This window comes from Arachis ipaensis, chromosome B08 (assembly GCF_000816755.2).
Source record: "Arachis ipaensis cultivar K30076 chromosome B08, Araip1.1, whole genome shotgun sequence".
In the NCBI taxonomy this organism is placed as follows: domain Eukaryota; kingdom Viridiplantae; phylum Streptophyta; class Magnoliopsida; order Fabales; family Fabaceae; genus Arachis; species Arachis ipaensis.
Window position 1 is genome coordinate 53,923,254 of NC_029792.2, and position 7,217 is coordinate 53,930,470.

General features: G+C 41.3%; 1 long non-coding RNA gene across 1 annotated transcript in view; it reads left to right on the top strand.

Annotated features, from left to right (window-relative positions):
- The window catches only part of LOC110265520, an 8,377-nt gene continuing 3,341 nt past the window's right edge, over positions 2,182-7,217 (top strand). Inside the window, exons 1-2 of the long non-coding RNA XR_002351663.1 lie at positions 2,182-2,571; positions 6,573-6,578. This is a non-coding gene — a long non-coding RNA (uncharacterized LOC110265520). The remainder of the gene's footprint in view (positions 2,572-6,572; positions 6,579-7,217) is intronic.

Consider the following 7,217-nt stretch of genomic DNA (forward strand, 5'->3'; position numbering starts at 1 on the left):
TTAGAGACTCATGCCATCAAAAGGTACAAATTTCAGATCTAAAATGTCATGAGATACAAGACAAGTCTCTAAAAGTTGTTTAAATACTAGACTAGTAAACTAGGTTTACAGAAAATGAGTAAACTAAGATGGATAGTGCAGAAATCCACTTCTGGGGCCCACTTGGTGTGTGCTGGGGCTAAGACAAAAGCTAATCACGTGCATAGGGCTGTTTTGGGCGTTCAACACCAGCTTTGGATCCTTTTCTGGCGTTGAACTCCAACTTGTAACTTGTATCTGGCGCTGGACGCCAGACTGCAACATGGAACTGGCGTTGAACGCCAGTTTACGTCGTCTATCCTTGATCAAAGTATGGACTATTATATATTGCTGGAAAGCCCTGGATGTCTACTTTCCGACGCAATTAGAAGCGCGCCATTTGGAATCCTGTAGCTCCAGAAAATCCATTCCGAGTGCAGGGAGGTCAGAATCCAACAGCATCAGCAGTCCTTTTTCAGCCTGAATCAGATTTCTGCTCAGCTCCCTCAACTTCAGCCAGAAAATACCTGAAATTATAGAAAAACATATGGTGATACACTTGTAATCACATATGGTCCCCTCCACCGGGACTTCAGTTTCCCGGGGAATAGCCTGAGCCTAGAGTTAAACAACAGAACCTTTTGTCCTGGTTCAAAGATTCTAGATGACAGCTTTCTATCATGCCACTTTTTTTATTTCTCTTTATAAAGCTTGGCATTTTCGAAAGCAGTGAATCTGAATTCCTCTAGCTCATTTAGCTGGAGCAATCTTTTTTCTCCAGCTAATTTGGCATCAAAGTTTAGGAATCTGGTTGCCCAGTAGGCTTTATGTTCCAGTTCCACGGGTAGGTGGCATGCCTTACCATACACAAGTTGGTATGGAGAGGTCCCTATAGGAGTCTTGAATGCTGTTCTGTAAGCCCACAGAGTATCATCCAAGCTTCATGCCCAATCCTTTCTACGGGTACTTACAGTCCGTTCCAGGATTCTTTTTAGTTCTCTGTTAGAGACTTCAGCTTGCCCATTTGTCTGTGGATGATATGGAGTCGCCACCTTGTGGTGAATCCCATACCGGACCATGGCAGAGTAAAGCTGTTTGTTGTAGAAGTGAGAGCCCCCATCACTGATTAGTACCCTGGGAAAACCAAACCTGCTGAATATATATTTCTGGAGGAACTTCAGCACTGTTTTAGTATCATTGGTGGGTGTGGCAATGGCCTCAACCCATTTTGATACATAGTCAACTGCCACCAGAATATAAGTGTTTGAGTATGATGGTGGGAAAGGCCCCATGAAATCAATACCCCATACGTCAAACAACTCAATCTCCAAGATTCCTTGTTGAGGCATGGCGTAACTGTGAGGCAAATTACCAACTCTCTGGCAACTGTCACAGTTACGTACAAACTCTCGGGAATCTCTGTAGAGTGTAGGCCAGTAGAAGCCACATTGGAGGACCTTGGCGGCTGTTCGTTCACCTCCGAAATGACCTCCATATTGTGACCTGATGAATGGATTTTTGATGGTATAGAATTTCACAAATAAAATCTCGTTGAAGTATAGTCTCTAAACCAACAATAATCATTTCATGCAAAAATTTGTTTGTCACAAGTACAAACCCCTAAAATCTATAAACCGAAGTATTTAAACCTCGGGTCGTCTCTCAAGGACTTGCAGGGTAGTGTTCTTGTTATTGGTTATGGACTTGTTTATTTTGGGGTTTTGGATGAGGAATGTGAATAGTAAATGGTAGGAAAACTTTATTCACAAAAATGGTCTTGGCAAGGTTTGGTTGTCAAGGGTCTTCATCATTATCACTAGCCACAAGTATGGTAGTTGCAAGGATTAATCCCACTTAGTCAAAGCTTGAAGCTTGGGCAAAGTTCTACCCAAGATATGAGTCCCCATAGTTGGTCTTCACCTAGCGAGCCGGGGTCCCATATCTTATCTTCGCACTCGTCTTCAATTTGATCTTCATACTTTTTCCTTCCGGGTGGTTAATTGGATTAATGAAGGCTAGAGTTAATGGCTATCAACTATCAATCAATTGGACACTAGTGACTCAAGAAATCCTAAGTTACCTTCTCAAGCCAAGAACATAAAATTCTAGTCTAACATTCTTCCAAGAATTTAATCAAACACTTGGAAGGCACAAAAGAAAAGTATAGTCAATCACAACAAGAATGAATTCTAACTACAATTGAATGTAAAGAATTAACAACAACAATCAAGGAAATCACAATTATCATGAATTACCTCAAATTGCATTATTGAAAGAAAATAGAGAGAACAAGAGTATCTCAATTACAAAATCTAGAAACAAAATAAGAGAAATTACAACAAGAGAATAGGGATAGAGAGAAGGACCAAAGTGTGGCAATTATCAATTGAAGGTAGAAGTAGAAGAAGACTTGAATTAAATCTAGAACTATGAGATCCTAATCTAACCCTAATTCCTAATCCTAATTCTAGAGAGAAGGGAGAGCTTCTCTCTCTAACTCTAACTATTTCTAAAACTAAACTACGACTAATGATTAAAAGTGTCTAAATGTATGTTGATTCCCTTTTAATCCTTGGCTTAAATAGCATCAGAAATGAGTTGGATTGGGCCCACAAGGCTTCTAAAATCACTGGCCACGTTTGCATTAAGTGGGTCATGTGCCACCATCGGCGCATCCACGTACCGTGCGCGTGCGCGCCCCTATGCGCGATGCAACTATGGCAAATCTTATATCGTTTCGAAGATCCGGATGTTAGCTTTCCAACCCAACTGGAACCGCATCAATTGGACTTTTGTAGCTCAAGTTATGGTCGTTTAAGTGCAAAGAGGTCGGCTTGACAGCTTTCCGGTTCTTTCATTTCTTCATGAGTTCTCCAACTTTTCATGCTTTCTTCCTTCATTTCCTTGATCCAATCTTTGCCTCTTAAACCTTAAATCACTTAACAAACATATCAAGGCATCTAATAGAATCAAGGTGAATTAAATTTAGCTATTTTGAGTCCTAAAAAGCATCTTTTCACATTCAATCACAATTAAAGGAGAATATACAAAACCATGCTATTTCTTGAATAAATATGGGTAAAAGGTGATAAAATTCCCAAAAATCAATACAAGATAAACCCTACAAATGGGGTTTGTCATGACCCATGGCAATGCCATAAGATCCTTTGTGCTTCTTCTTTAGGCACACACCTACGGATTATGCCATCTGCACATCTCTTAAAGAGATAGGGTTCATCCCACAAGTAGTACTTTGCATCAGTAATTAATTTTTTCTTTTGTTGCCTGTTGTGCTCCTTGGGAATGAACCTTGCAGCTTTGTAGTTTGCAATGTCTGCAAACCATGGTGTTTCCTGAATGGCAAACAAATGCTCATTAGGAAAGGTCTCAGAGATTTCAAGAGAGGGGAATGACATCATTTCTATTGGCTCTATCCGGGACAGATGGTCAGCCACTTGGTTCTCTGTCCCTTTTCTGTCTCTTATTTCTATATCAAACTCTTGCAGAAGCAACACCCATCTTATGAGTCTGGGTTTTGAATCCTGCTTTGTGAGTAGATATTTAAGAGCAGCATGATCTGTGTACACAATCACTTTTGATCCTACTAAGTATGATCTAAACTTGTCAATGGCATAAACCACTGCAAGCAATTCTTTTTCTGTGGTTGTGTAATTTTTCTGGGCATCATTCAAAACACGGCTAGCATAATAAATGACATGCAGAAGCTTGTCATGCCTCTGCCCCAGTACTGCACCAATGGCGTGATCACTGGTGGTGCACGAATTGCGAATCACACTTTTCACAACGCGTACCACTAACCAGCAAGTGCACTGGGTCGTCCAAGTAATACCTCACGTGAGTAAGGGTCGAATCCCACGGAGATTGTTGGTTTGAAGCAATCTATGGTTATCTTGTAAATCTTAGTCAGGAAGTCAATTATGTTTATCAGTTGAATTGTGAATAACCAAGAGAACATAAATTAACGATTACTTGTTGTGCAGTAATGGAGAATATGTTGGAGTTTTAGAGATGCTTTATCTTCTGAATCTCTGCTTTCCTCTGTCTTCTGATTCACGCACGCACGCCCTCCTATGGCAAGCTGTGTGTTGGTGAATCACCGTTGTCAATGGCTACCTTCCGTCCTCCTCAGAGAATACAAAGTTTAGATCTGAAATGTCATGAGATACAAAATAAGTCTCTAAAAGTTGTTTAAATACTAAACTAGTAGCCTAGGGTTACAAAATATGAGTGGACTATGATGGATGATGCAGAGGTCCACTTCTGGGGCCACTTGGTGTGTGCTGGGGCTGAGATTTAGGTGAGTCACGTGCAGAGGCCATTTGTGGAGTTGAACACCAGTTTTTATGCCAGTTTGGGCGTTCAACTCCAGTTTTTGATCCTTTTCTGGCGCTGGACGCCAGAATTGGGCAGAGAACTGGCGTTGAACGCCAGTTTACGTCGTCTATCCTTGTGCAAAGTATGGACTATTATATATTGCTGGAAAGCCCTGGATGTCTACTTTCCAAGGCAATTGGAAGCACGCCATTTTGTGTTCTGTAGCTCCAGAAAATCCAATTTGAGTGCAGGGAGGTCAGAATCCAACAGCATTAGCAGTCCTTTTTCAGCCTGAATCAGATTTTTGCTCAGCTCCTTCAATTTCAGCTAGAAAAATACCTGAAATTACAGAAAAACACACAACTCATAGTAAAGTCCAGAAATATGAATTTTTCCTAAAAACTACTAGAAATAGACTAAAAACTAACTAAAACATACTCTAAACTATATGAAATTATCCCCAAAAAGCGTATAAAATATCCGCTCATCAACTGGCATCACACATTAGCTCAAATGGTAATGTCCAGTCTGGTGCAGAAATAACTGGTGCTGTGACCAGCTTGGCTTTCAGCGTTTCAAACGCCTGCAGACACTCTGTATCAAACACAAATGGCATGTTAGCAGCTAGCAGATTGCTCAGAGGTTTTGCGATTTTTGAAAAATCCTTTATAAACCTCCTATAAAATCCTGCATGCCCCAGAAAGCTTCTAATTGCCTTAACATTGACAGATGGTGGTAATTTTTCAATTACCTCTATTTTTGCTTGATCCACCTCTATTCCCTTGTTTGAAATTTTATGCCCAAGGACAATCCCTTCAGTTACCATAAAGTGACATTTTTCCCAGTTTAAAACCAGGTTGGTCTCTTGGCATCTTTTCAGAACTAGTTTCAGGTGATCAAGACAGGAGCTGAATGAGTCTCCATATACTGAGAAGTCATCCATGAAGACTTCCAGAAATTTTTCCACCACGTTAGAGAAAATAGAGAGCATGCATCTCTGGAAAGTTGCAGGCGCATTACACAGCCCAAATGGCATCCTTATATAAGCAAACACTCCAGATGCACATGTGAATGCTGTTTTCTCTTGATCCTGGGGATCTACTGCAATCTGGTTATAGCCTAAGTAGCCATCCAAAAAGCAGTAATAAGCATGACCTGCCAATCTTTCTAGCATCTGGTCTATGAATGGTCCTCCAATAAGATTTTGTGCATGCATCTAGCTGGGCTTATGCCCTTAAGGTCACCTATGGACCACCCAAGAGCTGTCTTGCATGTCCTTAGCACTTGAATCAGTGCTTCCTCTTCCTGTGGATTTAAAGCAGAGCTTATGATCACTGGAAAAGTGTCACCTCCCAGAAATGCATATTTCAGGGATGGTGGTAATGGTTTGAGCTCGGGTTTAGGAGGTTTTTCCTCTTCCAGAGGAAATTTCAGAGGCTCTTTCATTTCCTCTGAATCCTCCAAATTAGGCTGAACATCTTTAAAGATGTCTTCCAACTCTGATTCGAGACTCTCGGCCATGTTGATCTCTTCTACCAAAAAGTCAATAAGATCAACTTTCATGCAGTCTTTTGATGTGTCTGGATGCTACATGGCTTTGACAGCATTCAACTTAAACTCATCCTCATTGACTCTCAGGGTTATTTCCCCCTGTTGGACATCAATGAGTGTTCGTCCAGTTGCTAGGAAGGGTCTTCCTAGAATGAGAGTAGCACTCTTGTGCTCCTCCATTTCCAGCACTACAAAGTCATTGGGAAAGGCGAATGGCCCAACTCTGACAATCATGTCTTCAATCACGCCTGATGGGTATTTAATGGAGCCATCAGCAAGTTGGAGACATATCCGGGTTGTTTTAACTTCTTCAGTTAAACCAAGCTTTCTGATAGTGGATGCAGGTATTAGGTTGATGCTTGCCCCAAGATCACATAAAGCTGTCTTGGTGCAATTACCTTCTAATGTGCATGGTATCAGAAAACTCCCAGGGTCTTTATGCTTTTCAGGAAAGCTTTTCAGAATGACTGCACTGCATTCTTCAGTGAGGAGAACTCTTTCAGTTTCTCTCCAATCCTTCTTATGACTCAAGATCTCTTTCATGAACTTGGCATAAGAAGGTATTTGCTCAAGTGCCTCTGCAAATGGAATCTTTATTTCAAGAGTCCTGAGATAATCTGCAAAGCGAGCAAATTGCTTATCCTGCTCCTCTTGGCGGAGTTTTTGAGGATAAGGTATCTTGGCTTTATATTCCTCAACCTTAGTTGCTGTAGATTTATTTCCTACAGAAGTGGTTGAAGAGGCCTTTTTAGATGGGTTGTCATCAGCACTTGTGTGTGTCTGATCCCCCTCTGGCAATTGATTGCCAGAGTTAGAAGCTGGAGTGACGTTAGACGCCAGCTCCTCATCTGTTCCTGGCGTCTGAACGCCAAAACTGTGCTTCTTTTGGGCGTTCAACGCCAGATCCTTGCTTTTTTTGGCGTTGAACGCCAGTCCTGAGCATGGTCTGGGCGTTCAGCGCCAGTCTTCCACCCAATTTCTGGCGTTTTAGCGCCAGAATTATTTTTCTCTGGGCTCTTACTGTCCTTAGGTGGATTTTGGGTGGTTTGCTCATTTCTTGGCTTCTTGCTGCCTTGAGGTGGGGTATTTAATGTGTTCCCACTTCTTAATTGAACTGCTTGGCATTCTTCTATTATTTGTTTTGACAGCTGCTGCTTTGTTTGCTTCAATTGTTCTTCCATATTTATATTAGCCATCCTTGTCTCTTGTAGTCTATCCTTGAATTCGGCTAACTGCTTTGTTAGAAAGTCCCATTGCTGATTGAATTCAGCAGCTTGTTTTACAGGACTGAGTTCAGCAGTTACTGTTTTAAC